Genomic DNA, 23,963 nt, shown 5'->3' with positions numbered 1-23,963 from the left:
CCAAATACTCCTCTATGAGCACAAAGAATAGTATCAGATATCAGTTCAGACCATTGGGAGAGTCTAGAAATTAAATGGGAAACTTCTTAATCTAAGTGTTGGTTAACTAGTTTGGGTAAGTATGGTTATTATGTAATGATGTGTTAAATAAAAATAGGAGCATTTGGACTTCCAGCAAGATCGAGGCATAGGTGGATACATTGTACCTCCACGCACAACCAAGATTAGAACAACAACAATTTAGAGGCAGAATAACACCCAGAACTGATAGAGAATTTATCTGAATGGAAGTCGGACAGCCAAGAAGTTGAAGTAGACCGGTAGGAGGGCTGGAGACCAGCACGGAGTTGGGGGAGAGCTGGGCACCTAAGGCAACCAAGAGCATGTAACCCATCCAGGGTGTGCAAGATCGCAGCGTGTAGACCCTGAGTACGAAAGCGGCAACTGGCGGACCCAGTGAGGCTGCGATTGTGGACCATGGCAGAGTGCGCAGCCCAGGATCCCAAGGAAGGGACTGAAATCCCAGGAGAGCAGGGCTGCTGCCATTGTTCCCTCCCACCCCCCGCCCTGGGGCCCCAGCCCCCACATACAATGTCACAATCTAGCGACTGGGGTGCCCAGCCCCAGTGAACACCTAAGGCTCTGCCCCTCACCATAACAGGAGCAACCAGACAAAAAGAGAGAGAGAGAGAGAGAGAGAGAGATGGCTCAAATAGAAGAACAAATCAGTGCCCCAGAACTCATCCTGTTGAGGGACCAAGAAATAGCTAACCTATTAGATGCACAGTTCAAAACACTGGAGATCAGGAAACTCACAGAATTGGTTGATTTGGGGCACAAATTACATGAAAAAAAATGCAGGTTACCATAAAAGAGATGAAGGAAGATGCACAGAGAACCAATAGTGATGGGAAGGAAACTGGGACTCAAAACAATAGAGTGGACCAGAAGGAAGAAAACAAACAAACAAACAGGAAAGAATGAAGAAATAAGAATTCAAAAAATCAAAGAAAAGCTTAAGACCATCGAGGACACCTTTAAACGTTCCAACATCCAAATTATAGGGGTACCAGAAGGGGAGGACCAACAAGTGGAAAAGTTATTTGAACAAATAATAAAGGAGAACTTCCCCAATCTGGCAAAGGGAACAGTCTTCCAAGAAATCCAAGGAGCGCAGAGAGCCCCAAAGAAGTTGGACCCAAGAAGAAACACACCAAGGCACATCATAATTACATTAGTCAAGGTAAAAACGAAGGAGAGAATCCTAGAAGCAGCAAGAGATAAGGGGACAGTAACCTACAAAGGAGTTCCCATCAGACTGTCAGCTGATTTCTCCAAAGAGACCTTACAGGCAAGAAGGGGCTGGAAAGAAATATTCCAAGTCATGAAAGACAAGGACCTACATCCCAGATTGCTCTATCCAGCAAAGCTCTCATTTAGAATGGAAGGGCAGATAAAGTGCTTCTCAGATAAGGTCAAGTTAAAGGAGTTCATCATCATCAAGCCCTTATTTTATGAAATGTTAAAGGGACTTATCTAAGAAAAGAAGATAAAGAAAAAACATGTATAGTAAAAGGACAGCAAACTCACAATTATTAACAATCACACCTAAAGCAAAACCCAAAAAAGCTAAGCAAACAATTAGGACAGGAACAGAACCACAGAAATGGAGATCACATGGAGGGTTAGCAACAGGGGAGTGGGAGGAGGAGAGAGGGGGAAAAGGTACAGAGAATAAGTAGCATAGATTGTAGGTTGAAAATAGATAGGGGGAGGTTAAGAATAGTATGGGAAATGTAGAAGCTAAAGAACTTATAAGTATGACACATGGACATGACTAAAGGGGGGGATATGGGTGGGAGACGGTGTACAGGGTGGAGGGGAGTGAAGGGGGAAAAATGGGACAACTGTAATAGCATAATCAATAAAATATATTTAAAAAAATAGGAGCATTTAATTAACAAAAGAAATTTTATCACTGATTTCAATCTCTTAGCTTAGAATTTGAAACAATTTTCTCAGTGAGTTCAGAAGACAATCTCTGGGTTTTTGTGTTTGTTTTTTGAATTGGGTATGGCAAGTGCTATGGGGGGGCTCCACCAGCAAGGTCCCCCCTGCTGCAATGGATGAGGATAAATCTACCAAGACATGATCTGCTCCCCAAGCGCTAGGTAGGGAAGGTGGTAGGGAAGTGGTAGGGAAGGTGGCAGATTTCTCAAAGGAGAGGGGCCAAGAGCCTTTTCCTCAAAGGGCTTTTATTGGGTTCATTTGCACAAGAATACAGGTAAAGCTCATTAATCATTGTCAGGCAGTTGGGATCAAACAATAGATAACATACAAAGAACTCTGCGGGCCTATTTTGAGTCAGGGTTAAATAGCTAAAGAGCAATAAAACTTTTGAGGAACAAACTCACTTCTTGCTTGTACCCTTATCATTTAATTGAGAGCATTCTAAACAAAGCAGGTTTCACAGGATTTTACATATTCTTTCTTAGGCCTGATCACCCTAGGGAACCCTCCCTTTCCAGGACAGGGCAACACCCACCACCAGCATTGTTTCAGGCTTAAGGCATTGTTCCAGGCTCAAGTCAAGCAGGGGAAGTAAAGCAGCCAAGAAATTAGGAGACTTCCTGCAGACAGAATGAAGACTCAGGCTATGTCAAAGCCGAGGGGCGAGGGTCCTGCCATCACCCCCTTTTCCATAGCCCCCCAAGTCCTTCCCTGGGGCCTCCCTGTGATGACGCCTGTCTTAGATCATTCCCCTTTTGGGGAATCTTACCCATCATTGGCTAAGCAATCAAGCATTAGGGGCCAGGCAGGGTGAAGAAAAAGGATCAGAAACAGGGTCCCTGCCAGGGAGATAAGCTTTGTCTCCTTTAGTGTCTTATGGTCCAATGGTCTCTTTCTCAGTCTTAGCCATGGGGTGGTTACAGCTTCTGAATCCAGGCAGGGAAGTTCCCAACAAAGTATAAGTGATCCACCACTGATCAGATTTTCCCTAAACCAAGTACACATATTATCTCTTCTTCTTCATTTCTTCTCTCTTTCTTCTCCCATTTCAATGGTGAATTCAGGCAACTACTTTTCCTCAGGTTCATTAGATCAGTGATTAAAATTTTGTCAATGGAGATTCTCTCTGTTGCATTTCTGTGCGATATATGAAGACTTCTTTCTACATTTCCCACCAATGGTCCCACCTTCAGATTTGAATATGATCTTACTAAAATGTGTACAAAATTGCATTGTAGTTACCTGCCTTTGAAGTTTTCCCCATTGATCTCCACTTTCCAGTAGCCCTACCTTTGTGTAGTTTCCTTCCATATTGTATAGAGTTTCTTTGTGTGATCAATAAAATATGGCAGATGAGGTGGTATATCATTAGCAAGTTTTACTTCTAAAAGATTAGAGCTTCCATCTTGATATTGTCTATCTTCATCTCTCCCTCTCCTCCACTGCAGGTGTGTGGCCATTGCTCTCAGGAAGGTGAGCAGCCATATCATGAAGACACTCAGGCAGTCTGTGCTGAGTGACCTTATTCACCTCCTGGAGGATAATGGTGCCTCTGTGCAACAGCCTCTAAAGAATGGAGGCTTACCAACAGCAGCTGGAGTAAACTTAGAAGCTGATTCTTAGCCTCAGTTGAGTTTTGAGATGACTGCAGCCTTGGTTTCCAGCTTGACTCTGCCCTTGTGAGAAGCCCCGGTAAAGAACCATCCAACTAAGCTGTTCCTGAATTCCTGGCTCTCAGAAACTATATGAGATATGAATGTCTATTGTAATCGTTCCTAAATTTGGGAGTAATTTGTTAATACCAACAGATATCTTAGACCTTATCACTCTTCCTCCCCTTCTTTTGAGATCATGGTGTTAAGACATACTTCCTAAATCTTGGACTCAATGCTCTAGAGTTCATGATTAAGTTTTTGTAAATGGCTGATGATAGCAATCTCTGTCTTTCATGTTGGCCCAGAATGTACTTTCTAGAGGAAATTAAGGGTAAGTTTCCTATGAGCTTCTGGTCACATTTTCATCAACTGACAAATGTAAAACTTGTTTAATGTGTATTTTAGTTTAAAGGTCTTATTTAATACATATTGTTAACTTTTTAACATTGAACAACTAAATCAGTGTAACTTAGGTATGAACAAATCTTTTCTAATATGTATTTTCTCAGTAAGGTACATCACAGCCTTCTTTTACTTATAAACACTAAATAGCATTTCAACACTACTTTTGTGGGGTATTTTATTTTACTTTTTAATTATATTGTATTGATTATACTATTACAGTTGTCTCAACTTTCTTCCTTTTGCCCCCCTCCACCCAGCAACCCCCAATCCCACAGGCAACCCCCACATGTTTGGTCATGTCCATTGTGCATGTGTATAAGTTCTTTGGCTGCTCCACTTCTTTCACTGTACATTGCATCCCCATGTTCAAGGCCAGCCCTACCTGTGATCTGCCTGGGACCACCCTGAATGAGCTACAAAACAATCTGAGATGGATGCTATTTCTCCTGGGCTTGGAGGCTCCCAGGAAAAACCAAGCTGTGAACATTGGCTGGCTGCTGCTAGTGCCAGGCCTAGGGCCACACAGCAAGAGGTATCAAAGCTGGGGCCTGCTGAGGCCAGCTGTTGCTGGTTTGAAATAATTTAGGAATCTGTGAAGCATGAGCCAAGACCAGGCAAACATACAGAAAGCCACTATTAACAGTTTGGGTGGGCCCATAATTCCAGGTCAGGGAAAACAGTTTTAGTCAGGTTGATGGAGTCTCAGATATGGCACTGAGCACTGGCTCTGTGGACCTGTGGGGGAGGGTTCACTAAAGGAACAATGGTCTTTGCCTACCTTTCTGTCTGGGAGAAGGTATCTCCCAGCTCTCCCCTTGATGCCAGACACTTTGGCTCCTCCCTGTATGCCACTGGTACCTTTCAAGCTACCCAGTGCTGGAGCTCAGAGACAGTAAGTCTGAGTAAGTCCGTGTGTGGGTTCTTTAAAAGGACCTCCTTGGGACTCCAGAAGTTTCTTCCATTGACTCATTCCTGCTGGTTTCTGCAGCCATAATTAATGGGGACTAATCTTCATGGCACTGGAACCCTGGGCTAAGGGGCCTGGTATGGGACTGAAACTCCTCGATCCTGAGATAACCCTCCCGAATTTTTATCCATCACCTGTGCATGTGGGAACAACCTGTTTAGCATCTCGGCACCTCTGGTCCTCCTACCAGTCAGGATGGATGTGGTTTATTTAAATCTATAGTTGTTGGACTTCCATTCAACTCTATTTCTGACAGTTCTGAGTGATGGTTGTTCTATAGTTTAATTGTAATTTTGATGTGGTGTGTGAGGTGTTTACCTACACCTCCATCTTGACCAGAAGTCTCCCCATTTAGCTGACTGAAGGGTATTTTAAATTACAAATTAAATTTAGTGAAATTATGATGTAGTGAAATAACAAACTAAAAACCACAAATGTGCAAAAATGTGGCATTAAATGGATGTGAAAAAGGCATTGTTTATAGTATGAGATCTGAAAAAAGAAGGCAAAGTATTGCCTTGTTTAATGGGCATATTGCCTTGCCAGAATGGGCATATTGAACAACTCAGATTTTTCTGCCCCTCTGTGCATGTCCCCAAATGACTTCAAAAGTGCCTAATATGCTGATTTTGAGATTACAATAAGTAAATGTGAAAATATGGAATCCACAAATAATACAAATCAACTGTATCCTTGTTTCACCACCTATTCTTATTGCTAAACATGGCAGAGCCTTTGTCATGAAAATATTTGCTACCTGGCAGGGGATATGAGAAACAGAAAGAGGTACTGTCTGCTCTGCTACACTGGCCCCTGAACATTTTCTATTATCTTGAATACCTACTGTCATACATTATCAAACCAAATTGATGATTGGGTTTTGCTATCTTGAAATGAGAATACTGAGTCCCTTTACCCAGTGAGGCCAGACAGTTTGGCTCTTTTGTATTCTCAGACTTTGTGGCTACATTAGATGACTGATAACCACCTGTACCTGCCCAGCAGTTTCTCTAAGTCTGCACACGCTCCCAGTTTCCAGGTGTCTGACATCAACTATCCTGGGGAGATACATCAATATTGATCTTTACTAAACTGATTTCTTCTTTCCTCACCCCATTAAAACCTTCTCTGTTACTCATCAACTGGGAAACTTATGCACAAATCTAATCAGACTTGCCTAATCATAAAATCACCCACAGATCTTATTTTTTTAAAAAAGAACACAGATTTCACTCCCAAAATAAATCAGAATTTCCAGGGAAATGTCCAGAAAGTGTGTATTTGTATTATGTTCCATTATTATCATTATTATTATTATTAGACAAATTTTCAGTCTTCAGAATTCTCAAATACCTCTTGAGAAAAAGGAAAATAATAAATAAAAGAAAATAAGATACCTGACTCAAGATTTTCCGTAGACTTTCCATTTGGACCCAGGTTTTTTCATTGAAATGAGCTATCAAAAAACAAAACAAAACAAAACTCAGGCTTAAATAATTTTCACATAACTATAGTTAAAAACATACTAATGCAATTACAATGTATAAATTATTTGGCAGTATATCCTATGCTCTTGGTTTGCTAGCAAGGAGGTAGCAATAATTGTAAAATATTTAATGTATTTAAATTTGAGATGCACTGATTCTAAGTACTTTTTAAATCCTACCAGAAAGTGTCAACAGAAAATTTTTAGCAACTACATCAAAACTGTTTGGCTGATAGCAATTGAAAGACACAAAAACACTTTGTGTTAGATGCATTTCCATTGTACTATAATAACGTGGAAAATGAACAAACAAAGCAAACCTCAAAAAAAGTGGCAAATGATGATGAATTCAGGTTATGTTATATTATTATATTACATTAACTTATTTACTTAAATTATAATTGTTCTCATCATACTAAAGACTAGTTTTCCAGCTAGGAAAAAAAGTGGACTGAGATGATCTTGAATACTTAGAGAAGCACTTGAACACATGGACCATTTGTATAAGCTTATATGTATTTTTTAACTTTGAATGAAAATAAACTGTCCTCTTTTTTCATTACTGACTCATATTATTTACTTCTTAACAATATCTATTTTCTTTTGTATTATTACCTGCCTCTGGTTGCATTTCAATTATTCATTTAAACTCCTATTTAACATCTTCTTGTTGTGGTTTGGATTTTTACAGCTGCATTTATTCCTCTGAAGCACATCGTGGAAAGGAGCTGTTAATAAAGAGCTCTCTTTTTACTTAATCCCAGAATCTAGTCTTTCCTGAATCACTTTTCTCTAGTTTGTTGGTAATAATTAGTCTAAATTAGTGGTTCTCAAACTCTGTTGAATATTTGAACCTTCTGTGGAGCTTCTTAAAAATACAACTGCTACAATTATAAATATCTTACAGTTTCTGATTCAGATCCTGCACAGGACTCAGGCACAGGAGACACCAGGTTCATCACCAAGAGAAACCAGGGTGAGCCCTGGCTGGTGTAGCTCAGTGGATTGAGCACAGGCCTGTGAACCAAAAGACTACCAGTTGGATTCCCAGCCAGGGCACATGCCTGGGTTGTGGGCCAGGTCACCAGTAGGGGGTGTGCAAGAGGCAACCACACATTGATGTTTCTCTCCCTCTCTTTCTCCTTCCCCTCTCTGTAAAAATAAGTAAATACATTTTTTTTTAAAAGGAGACAAACCAAAGTGATCTTTGGAGCTCTTAGATTTATTCATGTTCAAAATTACATTAATAAAGAGAATTCCAAGTTGTGAACTATACTGCTAGAGTAATTATTTTATTCTGATTAGAATTTTTGGATCCTTCAAATCAGACCCAGAAGTCAGTCTCCTATTCTGCCTCTGTGTAGAGCCACTCTGTTACCACTGTTAGAGATCACATTCTTTAAGACATCTACTTCAGTTATTTGGAATGATATCACAATTCTCCTCTCTTTGGTGTAATTTAATCTTTACCTTTTTAGATAATACAAAGCGACAAAATAATCAAAGTGTTATATATAAATGAAAACTGTATAGCATTTTGTTCCAATATAAGAATAGTTTAAAAAACCAAATGCAAGAAATATATACACATGTTCTAAAAGAATGAAATAGCATGATTGGGTGCTTCATGTGATTGCTATTAAAATAAATCAATAATGAAACCCTTCAAATATTGAACCAATCAAACACAATGGAATAACATTAATTGAAAATCATGATCTATTTTATAAATCACAGATGGCAAATGAATAACAAGGTTGAAGGTCACCTTTGGTGATCAGTCATGGTTACATTTTCCTGACAGGTGACCACATAATTTGGAAGAAGCTCCAAATCAATGGGATAAGTTGATGTCTGGGGCCATTCACTGCTTATATCCACAAAGTAGATCTTGACTTAATGAATGAGTCCTCTCACGTGTACATAACTACATAAGCAAACAAGAAATACACATGTGAGAGTAGTGGCAGGATTAAATCAAATGGTTTAGTATATTGGATCATATGAAATTGAAAATAGGAAGATGGATCACAAATCAAAACATCTTGGGAGCAAAAGGTACCTAGAGACCCTGATTCAACACTCTCATTAGACAGTGCAAACAAAGGGATAGAGCTGATGAACAATTTGATTAAGCCAAAACAATAGGTAATATCTAGATCTAGAGACCAAGACAAATTTTTTCTGTCTCTAATGTATATGTGTATAGGAATAGCACACAAATACATAATTAATACTTCTATAATGAAAGATATTTTATGAATTGGTTTTCTGGAATTTAGATTATATCTTTACAAGAAATGTAATTTTGCTGAGATCTACTACTCCAGAGAAGTCCATAAAGTTTCATGCCAAACACTCATCTACCCTTCTGCAAATGGAAAGAGGACTGGAACATTTTTAAGAAGAATAAGGTGAAATCTAAAACGATTTTTTATAAATTTAAATTGTCACAGTGAGTAAAATATCTAATAAGTTTTTAGGTTGACATTCCACAGTATGTATCTACAATTTTCGCTACCCCCAAATTTCAAAATCAGTAAACATGAGATAGGAATTGTAACTGTGTTTAAGGAACCCCAATTGACTATATGTTGGTTTTATGAACCACTCACACCAAAAATATTTTTCAATATCCTTAGTATGGCATATAAATTTCTTCAAGAAGATAGGAATACTGTTTTTTTTTTCTTCTGTTATAATCAAGATGAGCTACTTCCCTTGACTTCAAAACCCAAAATAGTGATTTATTGTCACCTTCTAGTACATCTGGTAAATCATTGTGGAGTGTTTCACGTTTCCAGTGTTTCCGTTCACAGACTCTAATTAGTGTTTAATAATCTTCACCTCTCATTCTCACTGACTTTATCTATGTTACCTACTGCTTTATAACAAACTACCTCAAAGTCTAGTGGTTCAAGACAATCATTTAACTCATGTTTCTGTGGGTTAGAAATTTAGGTTGGCCCAGCTGGGTTGCTTTGTTGGTCTCAACCAAAATCACTTATGTAAATATAGTCACTTGCCAGCCAACTGAAAAGCTCTGAAGTTGGGTATGAACTGACTGTAGGCTGTGAGGCAGACATGAGTGTGTCACGTGTTGCTCATGAAAGGGTATGCCAGCCAGGGCTTTGTCATATAGTGGCAGGAATCCAAGAAGCTAATATGTAGAGGGAAAACCTCATTGTGCAACAACTTTTAAGTTTCTGCTTGCATCATAAAGCTAATATTCCACTGGCCGATGAAAGTGACTTGCCCAATGCAGGTTTATGAAGTGAATTAACGGATTCCCTCTTTTGATAGGAAGACCTGCATAATCACATGACAGGAGCATAGATATAGGGACGAGAAAAAATTCTATCACATGTTGTCACACATTGGCACTATTAATAACTGCTCATTTGCCTGAATAGAATGCCAGAAATTAAATTACTTGGTCAAAGTTCCACACCTAGTCAATTTTAAAGAAAGACTTAAGCCAATATATATTTGACTCCCAAGCTACCAAATCCTCCTTATGACAGATTTTGAATATATTTCACACCTCTTTCTTCTTTCATCGCCATTCTATTATTTTAGTTCATGCCATCCTCTTTTTTCTAGCTGATCTTATTTCCAACTTCATCATCTGCAATATAACTTTCCTGAAGTAATCTAGGTGATAGTTTAAAACATGAATGAAATGATGCTATTTCCCTAATTTAAAATTTCCAATAGCTTGTTATCCTTTTTCTCTGATAATAAAAATCCTAAGTTCTTATCTGATTTATAAAGACATTTCCCTTTGCTTTGCTCCCCATAAATATGCCATTCTATCCTGCCTGGGATTCACATGGCTTGGTCCTTGTTCCTCAACTACACTGAGTTTACTCTCAAAGGTCTTGCTTTGGTTATTCTTGGAGATGAGACTTCTGAAAGGAAGACTCTTTTCTCTTGGATTACTTGGATCTCTCTCATGCAGGTTCATTGCCACTGGCAACTTCATAGAGAGTACTTTCTTGATTGTTTTCTGAGATGTAGCCGTGCTTTTCCCTGAGTCTTTCTCAAAAGCAATTTATTACATTAATTTTGGGGTGGGAGCTGAGGGAATGGTGTCAATATAGTAGTCATCAGCATTTGAAATTATTTTGGATATTAATATACTTGTATAAGATCTATTTTTTTTGCTACTCTTGAAAACCAAAAGACAGTAGAGACCTTGTTCATCATAATCACTGCTATATTCTTAATGAAGGACCCACTCTTGACATGATATTTGTTGAATTAAGAAATGACATGCTTCAGATCTTAGAAAAATCCATAAAAAAATGACACAGGGCTTGTTCACAAACCCTTAGCAGCTTTCAATAATGAGCTGACATTCATTCAACTCTTACAAAGATGATGTTCCTAAGGGTTTTTTCTTTGATGATATTCCCTAAACTATTTTGGACCTGGACCTAAAAGAATCAAAGCATTCATCCTCAGGGTATGTAGGCCTGATTTGGCTTCAGGGATGTCTACATAACCAAAAGGAAACAATGGTCTTCTCTAAAGTTAATTTTCTCTAACATCTAAATGACTGACAGTATATTCCTACCAGGTATAACAAAGGGGAAGTGATAAAAGTTGAAGATAGTTGAAGACCTGGGTGATGAACAGAAGTGAATACTGAGAGGAGAAATATAAAAGAATAGTGGAGTTAAGTTGGTCCGAAGGTTGTGGGTTATCGTTAAACTGATTAACATTGTCTAAAAGAATAGTGGATTTAGTGACAACTAATACAAAGTTCATTGGATTGCTTTAATTCTTTTCTTTTATCTTGACTGAAACAAAATTATAAACTATGTCTGGAGTATATTTAGAACTCCTGACTGCAAATACAGTTGGCGGTATTTTAGATATTTTATGATAATTTTTGACACAGATAGTGTAAAAGATTTCAGTTTCACTGGAATAAAGTATATTGACAGCTGATTCATAACCAGAAGGACTGGTAGGAACAGAGTTATGGAGATTAAGGAATATGTCCCAGATTTATAAGAGTATATACCAAAGACTTCAGTCTTATAATTACCTTAGAGAATTGCTAGGAAAAAATATAACTTGTTAAACTGCTTAGTGCTGCTCATCAGAATATTTTTTAAAAATGTGAGTATTGTGACAAAATGTCATTCTTGAGATTGTTTATATTGGAATATTGACATTTCCAGAAGATATGGGAGGTGTTAAGGTGTCTACAAAAAATATTTTAACTAAAGAGAGTACATAAGTTGCTTAATTAAATTCTCAGTTGAGTAATATAGGACACTTGAAGTATTTATATACCATGTGTAAAAGTTATGTGTGTGTTTATTTTTGATTATTTTGTTTTTATTAGAATAGTAATATCCTGCACCTAGACTCATTCAAATCTTTATAGAACTACATTGCTAACCTTGGTAATCAACGTATTTTTTCATTTTTAAATTTTTGTAGCTGCTATTCTGTTTTAATGTATTTAGCACCCTGAGTACTGCAGCAATGGGAACATAAATATACACTTGAAAATATTTAAGAATCAACATTATTTACTTATTCAATAAAACTGTGCTGAAAAAAACATCTGCTAGGTGCAGGGAGTAGGCAAGTGACTGTGCAAAACGCCAGATAAGAGACAAATGTCTTTTTAGAAATGTAATTTAAATTATTTTTTTGGTAATGATAACACATATTCACAAATCAATTTTAAAAAATGAAAACGCTGTGTCCAATTAAATTGCACACTTTAAATGGCTAAATTTTATGGCATATGAATTACTTCTCAATAAATCTGTTTAAGAAAACACTATGTGCAAACTGATACACACAGGAATACACACAGAAATAAAGACTGTTCTATATTGTTGACATCTATTCTGATTGGGACAGCCTCTGCTCTGGTTGGTTAGTGCAGAGGCTTCACCAGTTATTAAGTATTTGCTCATTATCCTCGCTTCCAGGTAGAGAGTAGGAGTAGAAAAATAGCCTTGAAAAATGAGCAAATTATGAAGAAGAAATGAGACCAAGCAAAATGTAAATGGAAGAAATTCAAAAGCAGTAGCCTAGTAGGATTAGTGCTGAAGACAGAAGTTCTCAGAGTGGTCAAGGAATTACATGCATCAGAATATCAGAGTATATCATTAGAATGCATATTTCCTAGCTCCACCCTAAATCTAGAAAATCTGATTTCCTATAGGTAAAACTTGGCTAAGCAAGTGCTATTTTAAAAAGTACCCTGAAATAATTTTTTAAGTATCAAAACTAACAGTTTGAAAGCCATTAGTTTAAAGCACATTTTTACTACTTAATAGAGTTTGATGAAATTATTGAAACAGAAGGTATACTGTGAAACCTAGACAACAAGATTTGCTTCAATTTTGTGAAAGTGGTAAAATGGTTTCCAGAGATCTGGAGAAGCTGATATCACTACAATTTTGCTTAATTTAGTTAAATCAGTTGATATTTTCATTCATTAGGAAATTGTTTAAAATTAAAAATCAAAATATAAAAGAATTGAGGTATACCCCTGGTGTCTCCTAGGGATACAGAGAACTGGAGATAGCATCACTTCTACACTTCATAAAACATAGCTGCACACATTGCAAGTTTATGAATTTTTTTGAGCGCATCAGAGAGTCGGGGGCATAGGGCAATGAAGAAGCCTAAAATCTAAAGAAATGCAGGTATCAGCTGGGAAAGAAGCAATGTCAGCCTTGGAGCTGATGTAGCTACATAGTGGTAAAAAAAAGTGAGCTAGGGAATTTGACAAATTGGTGGAGACTAAGAGTAAGCTGGTGAAAGAGTGGAGTGCTGGGGGCTGTTGACATAAGGGGAGTTCACATCCTCTTGCAAGTTTTTTTCATAAAACCCAATTGCCTAAAGTTGTGATAAAGTGTCCCTCCTTAGGAGACCTGGAAGAGGGGAAAAGCAACTGCAACGGGAGGGGTATGAAATCACCTAAATCCCTCTCTGCAGTCTCTTTTACGGATCAAAAGTCAACCTGTACTGGAGGAACACTGTAAAACATTGGCACATTTAGTGTATTCATGAAAAGTCATTGCAGCTGGGTGAAGGTAATGGGAAAAAAAGAAAAACAAAAAATAAAGAAAACCCACAAAAATCCATTTTAGGGGTAGAGGGAAGGAGAGGGCAGGATATACATGCTGGGAATAGAAATACCACCAAAGGAGGGTTAGAAAGGCTGTGATCACAGTCTTGACAAGCAGAGACATGTTGCCTACTTAATACTGAGGCTTCATGAACACAGCGGGATTATGTCCTCCCCCAAACAAACCATCATCACCAGCCCAACGGCATCAAGTCACAAATAAAAGTGGATATTGTCAGAAGAGTTCAAGAGCACAAAGACAGCCCCAAACTAAGGTACGGTGAAAGGGGAATTTTTAAAGCTAAGAGTAAAACAAACATAAGAAAAACGCTTGCTACCTTGCTTTCACCTTAAATCAAAAGTGATGCTAGAGGAATTTGGAGAGAGTGGTGCTATGACAATGACCGTAGCGACAACAAATCTCAAATCCAAACCATCTCCAAATTAACTCAAACACCCGTACTAAAGCAGGGTGCAGATGCAAAGGTGTGCTTATTCTTAGGCATACAAAATAAACACACACACATGGAAACAAACCAAATTCGCTTAAAATAGATCACAGATCTAAACATAAAATGCAAAACTACAAAACTAGAAGGTAAACAAGAAAACACTTAGATGGCCTTGGGTATTACAATTACTGTTTTAGATACAACACTAAACATGATCCATGAAGAAAATAATGGATAAGCTGTATGTTATTAAAATTAAAAATGTCTATGTGACAGGTAATACCAAGGCAATGAGAAGACAAGCCACATATAGGGAGAAATATTTGCAAAACACACATCTGATAAAGAACTGTTTCCAAAGTAGACAAAGAACTTTAAAACTCAACAAAAAGTAAACAAAGCTCTTTAATAAATGGGCCAAAGACCTTGACAACCACCTCACCAAAGCATATATATATATATATATATATATATATATATATATATAAGCAATCTATATAGAGGGAGATATGTATATCTGTATATATATAGATTGCCAATAAGCATATGAGAAGATGCTCAACATGATATGTCATTAGGGAAATGGCAAATAAAACAATGAGATACCACTACACACCTATTGGTCAAAATGTACAATTAATACACTGCAACCTCCAATGCTGGCTAGAATTTGAGCAACAAGAACTTCATTGCTGGTGGGAATGCACAGTGCGCTCTGGAAAATAACTTTGGCATTTTTTAAAAATATAATCTTACTATACAATCCAGCAATCACGGTCATTTGTATTTATCCAAAGGAATTGTAAACTTATGTCCACACAAAGACCTGCCCATAATTACAGTACCTTAACTCATAATTGACAAAACTTGGAAGCAACCAAGATGTCCTTCAGTACAGTGGAGGATAAATAAACTGTGGTACATCCAGACAGTGGACTATTATTCAGCACTAAAAAGAAATGCTATCAAACTAAGAAAAGACATGGATGAGTCTTAAATTCATATTACTAAATAAAAAATTCTGAAAGTCCTGTGTGCTGTAGTTCCAACTATAAGATGTTCTGAAAAGGAAACTGTGGAGACAGTGAATGGATCAGGATGAAGAGGAGAAAGGAAAAGGCAGAGTAAAGATGATTTACAGGGAAGTAAAAGTATGGTAATGTGATGATGGACATTTGTCCAAACTTATAAAACGTCCACCACCAAGAGGGAGCCTTAAGGCAAATTATGGACTTTATATATTATAATGATTTGTAGATGTAGGTTCATCCATTCCAACAAATGAACTGGGGTGGGCAGAATTAATAACAACAGCTGTGGCAATGCTTGTGAGGGATAGGGGGTAAGTGAGAAATCTGTGGCTTTGCTGTGAACCTAAAACTATCCCCCTAAAAAGTGTTTAAAATATTGAAGAAACAACAATAGAAAAGCACACACACACATACTCACTGAAGTAAGATGCAGAGATAGCATTTTTCCTTATTTGAAAGCAGTAATTTTTTCTTGTTATTTATTCTTAGCTCAGGAATATAACATTATATGTGTTATGCTATTCTCTTTTTCATATCCTGGATCTATCTGAATGGGATAAGCTGTTATTCTTATATCAGAAATTCTTGTTAACCCCTCACCCAATATTTTCACTTTGGAAACTTTGGATTTCTCTTTTGAACTTGTTTTCCAAGTTTTTTAGCCTTGCTGTGATAACTGAATGTTATCTTGATTTGAATGAAACAACCCCAACAGAAAAATAGAAAAAAAAAACACACAATTTAATCTGTGCCTCTACTAATTACAAGCAGTGTGATTCTGCACACATTGATACTTGACCCTCAGTTTTCTCATGTTTTAATTGGTAATAAAAAGGCTTGCTCTACTAATTTATTTTGATTTGTGTTAGTATCAAATGAGGCAACATAATATGAAAAGGGCAAACAACATAAACTAAAACCATAGATTAATACCCTGAGCCAGGCAGCAAGCAAAAAAAAAAAAATCCTTTTAACTCTCAAGTCGCAGCTAGAGACATTCGGTGGTGTGGTGGTGAAAGAGAACTATTCCTGAAGAAAAGAATTTCTAAACTGAACAGGACAATCTTCAATGTGAAATTTACTCTGGAAAGCATCTCCTCCCTCACCTTCCACAAGACGGGGGTTATTTGTTTCACCTCGTACAATCCATCAGGGCAGCTGCAGAAAGTAATTTACAGAAATGTTGTAGCAGTCACTTATTTATTGATTTTTTTGGAAAGCATTTGGAGCGACCCTTCACATATTTAGGTAACTCAAATATCAGCGGTAGCCCATTTGTCACGGCCCAACTCTGTTTGACCTTGCGTTAACTGGCAGGGAGGCCAGGTCTCCTCTGCCTTTCGGTGCGTCAGGAGTTTGTGAGTTGCGTTGCTTCTTTTGTAGGAGAAACTGTTGTGTGGAGAAGGAGACTGTGGATGGAGATTGTGTTGGTGGTAATTTTGCATGTCTCCCACGAGATAATACCTTATTTTTTACACACCTATACTTTTCTTCTCTTTAACTTGCTCCTTCCTCCATAGAATGATGAAATAATGCTTGCTTCCCCAACTCTGTCTCCATTAACTGCTTAAACATATTCCTGTGGTCTACCTCTATCTGAAGTTATTCTGTTTTGAAATATCAGATTTCTCTACCATACATCATAACAATTAGCTCCCCTTTTCCATGGGAATATAAGGTACTGGCTTCAACCCCCGCCCCTTGCCATTGGCGTTTATCTTGCAGAGGTATCATTCTCAAAAAAGAAGTTCCATTCTGTTAAGACCATTATTTTCCCAGGTGCTAAAAATACATTTTTTCCCCAAATTATTACATTAACTATTGACTATATTGGCTTTCAACTGCTCTGTGCCCCGCCCAACCTTCTCTGGGATGTTTGTAAAGAGAAGCTAATCATCTGCCCTGCCCCCTTCACTATGGAATAGCGTTATAAATAGAAGTCTGTTAAGCACAGTATCCTCTGTAGCGCTCTGTCTAATGAAAATAAGCTTTTGCTTTTGTTTTCTATGGGTAATGGTCATTTTAGAAAGAAACTCCATGAACAGCTCCCACAAAGCAGGCAATGTGTAAGCCAAGCTTCCTTCTGATTGGAGAGGACGGTCCCAGGTATTACATTGCGGTGCAGTCAGTAACCAGTAGAATGTTTCCTACGTACATGTATATATGGGTATAGACCCACATTCAGCTCAGGTTAGGATCAGTTGTGTTTCCTTGGGTTCAGACTCGTTTTTGTTGGATTTGCCTCAACACGATCTTAAAAGTGTTTCATATTTCTCTCTCCCCTGTTTGATTTCCTTTGAAATCTGTCCCATCCTCCTTTTCATTTCACCTTAATAAAAATTGTTATTGTATGTTATTTTTTCAAAATTTACACACAATAAGTTTCACTTTTTAGTGTACAGTTATATGAGTTCTTACGTGTAAACAGATCCTTACAACAACCAGCATAGATGGAATATAGAAGAATTCCATCATCCCAAAGAGTGTCCTCATGGTGTCCTTCTGTATTCACACGCGGCCCCAGCCCAGCCCTGGCAATCACTGTTCTGTTCTCTGCTCCTGTATTTTGATCTTTTCTGTAGTAAATAGAGTCACACGGTATATAACCTTTGAAACTGGATTCTTTCATTTAGTACAATGTGTTTGAGATTCATTCATGTGTGAGTTGGGTGAATCAATAGTCCTTTCTCCTTTTATTGCTAAATGATACTCTGTTTTGTAAGTGTGCCAGAGTACATCCATATACCCACTTAAGGATATTTAGATTGTTTCAAGTTTTTATTTCAATTATTAGCAATGCTGTTATAAACTTTTTCATACAAGCCTTTGTGGGAAATATATTTTCATTTCTTTTAGGTGAACATCCAAGAGAGAGATTGCTGTGTCATAGAGAAAGCTTATATTTACTTTTATAAAAAACTGCCAAACTATTTTCCAAAGTGGTTGCATAGCTGATTTTTAAAATTTCTTTGTCTTATTTGATAATCACATGATTTTTTTTTTATATCTCAGTGAGAAAAGAAAGTTGCAGCTGGTTTTTAAAACTTGTCTTTAGGCAAATAACATATTGTAAGGGAAAACTTCCTCTCAGGTCTAATATTGTTAAACTTCATGTTGTGGAATTTTTCTAAAAAAAAAGGCATGTGGGTATGTTTTCTCAATTACCTCTCCTTAACGTTTCTTAATTTTCACCAATATTGTGCAGAAATAACATAAACTTGCCTCTAATATCCTATCATCTACCCTGTGGGTAAGGTAGTTACATTTATTTGGCTCTTGTGTTATACAGCAAGATCTTGAAATAGCATCACTTTTACATTCTGGTCCAGAAAGTAATTATGAATTAGCCCATTTAGGAATGAGTCTGGAGTAATTTGAAGGAAACATAGAGCTGACAGTATAACTATCATTCATTTCTTTCTAGAACACTCTTGCATTTCAGTGATATTTACATTGTGAATTTGAATCTGGTTATCTGTAATCCAATCAGGCCATGATAAGAAAGAAAAATATCTACAAATATGGAATCCTTACCTTGCAGATAGTGGCTTTTTTCTTCCCTTATAAGAATGAAAAACATGCCAAAACTATATTTGGAAATCATTAGAACTTATGTCATTTTGAGAACAGCTATGCTTGTGTTTAGCAACTTAATTCAATATGCTCATTTCTAAACTATAAGTAGGTTCTACAATGGTTTTTTTCCCAACGTTTTGTCCCAGACTCCAAAACCTCAGATTGCAAAAAACATTGTTAGACTCTTTCTCCCCGAGGATATTCTTTTTATTGGGTTGTTAATGAAGCCAGAACAAGAAGTTTCCTAGTATCTCCCACCCATAAGTAGCTCCAACATAGCTTTGATAAAGGTAGTCTACTAAAGGGGACCTCCTCCCTGGTCTGTGGTCCCTAGACATCAAGATGCTGACTCCAGCAATGCCTGAGAGTGGTCATCCATGGCTATGAAATGATACAGGCAGATTGCAGGGTGACCAGCTGAACCCACAGCACATAAAGGAAAATGCGCACTAATTATGAGCAATCCATGTAATTACGGTCATGCGTGTGGACCCTTGTTCATCCTTCCGAGGAGCATGGCAAATGATTGCCATACAACTGAGGAAATGCTTTTTTTTTCTTGGTCTGAAATTTATACTTGTCTAAATTTGGCAGATACCTTTTTGTTTTAGTTCTATATCCCATATGATAATTGTCCCTGACAATATACTCTAAATAGTAATTTTGTGTTTCTTACTACTATTTGAATTTACCTACATATAACTATTCAGAGTTTTACTATCATGAGTTTTCACTCATCTTTATTATTGTACTTTTGCTTTTCTTTAATATAGTCAGTGAAATGTGATCCTCTAATTACTTATTTTTTAAAGATTTATAATACTATTAAACTAATAGGCATATAACTAAGCTAACTGTATTACCTCCAACTATGAGCCCAGAGGCTAGATTATTAGCTTCTTAATTTTTCTTCTGATATCTCAATATTCCTAAGTATTGTGTTTCCACAATGTTTTAACTTATTTGCTTTCAATATTACCTATTAATTTCCTTCTTTACTAGGCAAGGATTTTGCTACTTATATCAACTTCCAACTTTTCTTCCTCTCCCTAATGATAGAGGGTTGCCACAATTCACAAATAGTAATGCACAACACCCAATTTAATTGGAATTTCCTATAAACAAAAAATAACATCTTCAAAAAGTATGTCTCAAATAGTACATGTGCTATAGACTGAATGTGTCCCCACAAATTCATATGCTGGAACCTAATCCCCTATGTGAGGAAATTTAGAGGGAACCACCTCATTCCTGAGGTGGTTAGGTCATGAAGGTGTTGCCCTCAAGAATGGGATAAGTACTCTTACAAAAGAGGCAGAAAGAGTTCCGAAGCCCTGTGTGCCCTGTGAGTACCAGGAAGCAGGATGTCTCCAGACAACCTGCCAATGCCTCGATTTCAGACTTCCCAGTCCCCTGAACTATGGGAAATACATTTCCCTGTTTATAAGCCGCCAGCTGGACAATACCCTGTTATAATAGCCCAAATGGACTAAGACAACATGGAGAATACTTATACTAAAAAAGAAATACCTTTACCTAAACAACCAATTTAACCAATTAATCTATAGTTCATTTGGCAACCCCGTAATTTTCTCTATTTTTTTATTACTATGTTGCTCACCTTTTACAACCATATATCTTTAACTCTTATTCCACCAGATATTTTTTATATTTACTTTGTAAAATGCATATATTTGCAGTCTTTTTTTCTTTCCTTTAATTTCCTTCCCTAATCTTTTTAATATATGTGTAACTTGTGGGTAGATAACATTGGCATATATGGTGTTTGTATGACTTGAATTACATAAAAATGTTCGTGGTAGAACCAAGTCATAAATGATGCATTGGCTTTTACACAATTTCTGTGTTTTCCCACTTTGAATATTTTCTAATGCCATTTCCCCTCCTTACTTCACTTTTCTGTTTTCATATACTCTCAAATTTTGCAAAGACTAACTTCATGGGAACCTTCCAAACCATGGATTGATTCTCTTTATACTTTCGTGACTTCCACCCATTTTTGTTCTGGATCTTCATTCTTAGTTTATTTGTTAATTTTGCCAGAAAAAAAAGACCTGAATTTTCAAGCAACTATCTAGAAGGCTTGTTGGAAGTGATTTTTTTGAAATCTTGCATGTTTGAAAATAGCTGAATTCTTTCTTCATACATGATTGATTATTTGGGTGTGAATAGAATTCTAACATAAAAATAATTTCCCTTGGGAGGTTGGAGGGAATTGCTTTCTCGTCTTTATATCCAGCATTGCTGTTGAGAGTCATGCTATTCTGGTCTCATTCCTGTGTGTCTGCATGTCTTAGGTTTTTTTACACCTCCCCCAACTTGCGAAACTTTTTTATACTTACTGTTCTGAAACCTCATTATGCTTTAATTTAAGTGCATATTTTCTTCGCTTTTTGTCCTGGGTGGGCCCTTTCAATCTGGAAACACATGTTCTAATTTGGGAAACATTTTTTTACATGGTTTTTTTTTTTTTTTGATTCTTTACTCCAATTTCTCTGGATTTCCTGAAACACTTATTAATTGCATATTGGGGCTTCTGAATTGTTTCTTCAAGTTTTTTACTCCTTTTACAACTTTTTTTTACTTCTTTTCCTGTGTTTTCAGCTCTTTGAGGGAAACACGATACTTTATCTCTAATGTACCTGTTGATTTAGCCAACATTTTGTAATAAAAATTTTTCCAACATAGAGCAGTTTAAAGAAATTTGTGGTGAAACTTACATGCCCACTAATATATTCTATTTATTTAATTTTTAAAATTTCATATCTGTTGCATATATTTCAACTTCAAAAACACAAATAAAAATAGCCTTGTTCTCTTATTGCTTCTGCCACAGTGTATCTTGTTTTATGAGTCTATTTTTTTTTATTTTACGTATCTCTGTCTTTGGGAGTAATGTTATCTATTTATCTTTGTCTCTTTGACTTAGAAGAATTCCCCAAATATCTTGTGCATCTTGTCTTATTAATTCACATTTATAAGTGAATGAATAATTCATACTCAGCAATTGCTTGGAGGTGGGCTTTGCTTTTGAGTGTTTGAGCAAGAGATGATCTTCACTTGGGAAATACTAAATACTGGATTGATTGGCCAGTTCATATTCTAGAGGAGAGAATTCTTTTTTGTTGTTGTTGTTACTTTCTTTGTTTAATAGGGGATAGACTTCTGCAGCATCCTGTACACAAACAGAAGCATATGTGAGTGCATGCATGTGTCTGAGAGTGAGTGGGTATAGTTCTGGGTGAGTTTGCTGTCATTCACAGCATAATCTCACTTTTCCATTTTCCAGATGAGTGAAATTACAAAACTGGAGACTTTAGGTTTCTGCTAGAGTTGCATCCTTGTCATTAGTCTTGGCTAGGTCTTTGAGATTTTGGATTCCTTTAGCAGAGTTCCTCAGTTTTCCTTTATTTTTCTTTTCTGTATGTTTCTTTTCCTCTTAGTCTTTCTATTGTCATATTTATGCTTTTGTATGATTTCACTAGAAGTTTAGTGGGATTTTTCTAGGGAGAAAGGATAAGCGTATGTGAATAATTATTATTTCAGGAATCAGCTTCTCTCACACATTCCAGTCAATAATGCACATCCGAGATCTGCTCTGCATTCTTGTAGTGAGCTGCATTTTAGAAACTGGGATTTTTGTGATAAATACATACATGAAAAACAAAGTAAAAATGAACAAATAAATGTACTTTCAAGTTAAATTTTCTTGAACAAAATATTTTCCCCAGATATGCAAGAATTCCTTTGTTGTGAAATAATTCTTTTCACCTGGTAATAGTAATCTTGCACCTCATACCTATTGTCAGACCTTGCAGATGTCCTGAATATCCATTTCCGGAGACATGTCAGGGATGTGAAGGCTAGAATACCCTGGGTAAAAATCTTAACTATTCTACCTGCTATCTCAGTAACTCAAAGAAGTTACGTAACTTCTATGGGGATCAGTTTCTAACTTTACTATTTCAAGAGTTATCAAGGACAATAATTTGTACTTAACACATAATAATAAATGACTATGAGAACATTCCTGAACACATTATCTTGAGCATGGAACTTAGTTGACTAACTAAATTTGAATCTAGATATATCAGGATTATTACACATTGAGTCACGTTAATAATTCACCTTCAGATTGTTAAGATACAAAAGAAGAAACCAAAAGCCAGGCTCTAGAGGACCTTATAATACAACTAAGGCCAGCCAATATATTGTAACTTGAGTAAGTGTCATAGAATCAAGTGTTCCTATGTGGAGGTGATAGTATCTGTTTCATAGGATTGTCATTGGAATTAAATATGTTAATACATATGATGTACATAGAGATGTGCCTAGTAGAGAAAGTCCCTCAAATGTTTACTGTCGGTAACACATTTGCTTTTATATTATTATTTGCTTTCTATGTGCCATGCACCTTTCTAAGAATTTTACATATATAATTTCTTACTTCATCTGATCCATAAAGCATCCCTTTGAAAGGTGCTGCTATTATTCCTGTTCCATGGATGAAGACATGAGGTACAGAGATGTTAAGTAATTTGTTTAAGGTGGGTGGCAAAGCCAGCAGGTGGAATTGGCAAGATTTGAGCCTATGCAGTAAGGTCTCATAACTAATCTTCAATCACCAAACCAAACTATTTATTTGAGTAATGAAAGTATAAAAATCAGGTAACAAAGTTTTTATTTCACGATGGGGTTAGTATAGAAAGTATTGTGAGCATTTTTCAGGCATCTTCCCTCAAGCCCCTGGGTAGGATTCAGATTGGTGCAGAAAGGAGAGAAAAGAGAGTTTCCAAGTACAGTTTGTTGCACAAAGCTGGCCATTACATTATAGGGAAATGAATTAATCTTCTTGTAGATAGTGCCTTAAATTTTTTAAGTATAGAAAACATTCATTGGAAAACAGGACTTTGCATATTAGTAAAAGGAATATTTTGAAAGTGAAATAAAGCTAAATGATGACTTAAATATTATTTTTCTTCTTTTAGAGGTTTTAGGATAAAAGCTGCAACTACTGATAAAACATAGATTCTGTGAAACCAGCAATCTCACAAAATGGAGTTTATTGTGCATATATATATATATATAATCAGCATAATCCTTCCATAATAGTCTTCATCTCTTTGTCTTATGAAGTATTTAGTTTTTCTCTTCATATTGATTGGTTTATTTATCTATTTAATTTTAAAATCCATATGTTGTCCATTTTGTCAGTATAGTGAAGTCCAAATTCATCACAATCTTCAGGTTTG

The sequence above is a fragment of the Phyllostomus discolor genome, chromosome 9 (genome assembly GCF_004126475.2).
Source record: "Phyllostomus discolor isolate MPI-MPIP mPhyDis1 chromosome 9, mPhyDis1.pri.v3, whole genome shotgun sequence".
In the NCBI taxonomy this organism is placed as follows: Eukaryota; Metazoa; Chordata; class Mammalia; order Chiroptera; family Phyllostomidae; genus Phyllostomus; species Phyllostomus discolor.
The sequence above is the reverse complement of the archived record's forward strand: the minus strand, read 5'-3'. Positions refer to the sequence as shown.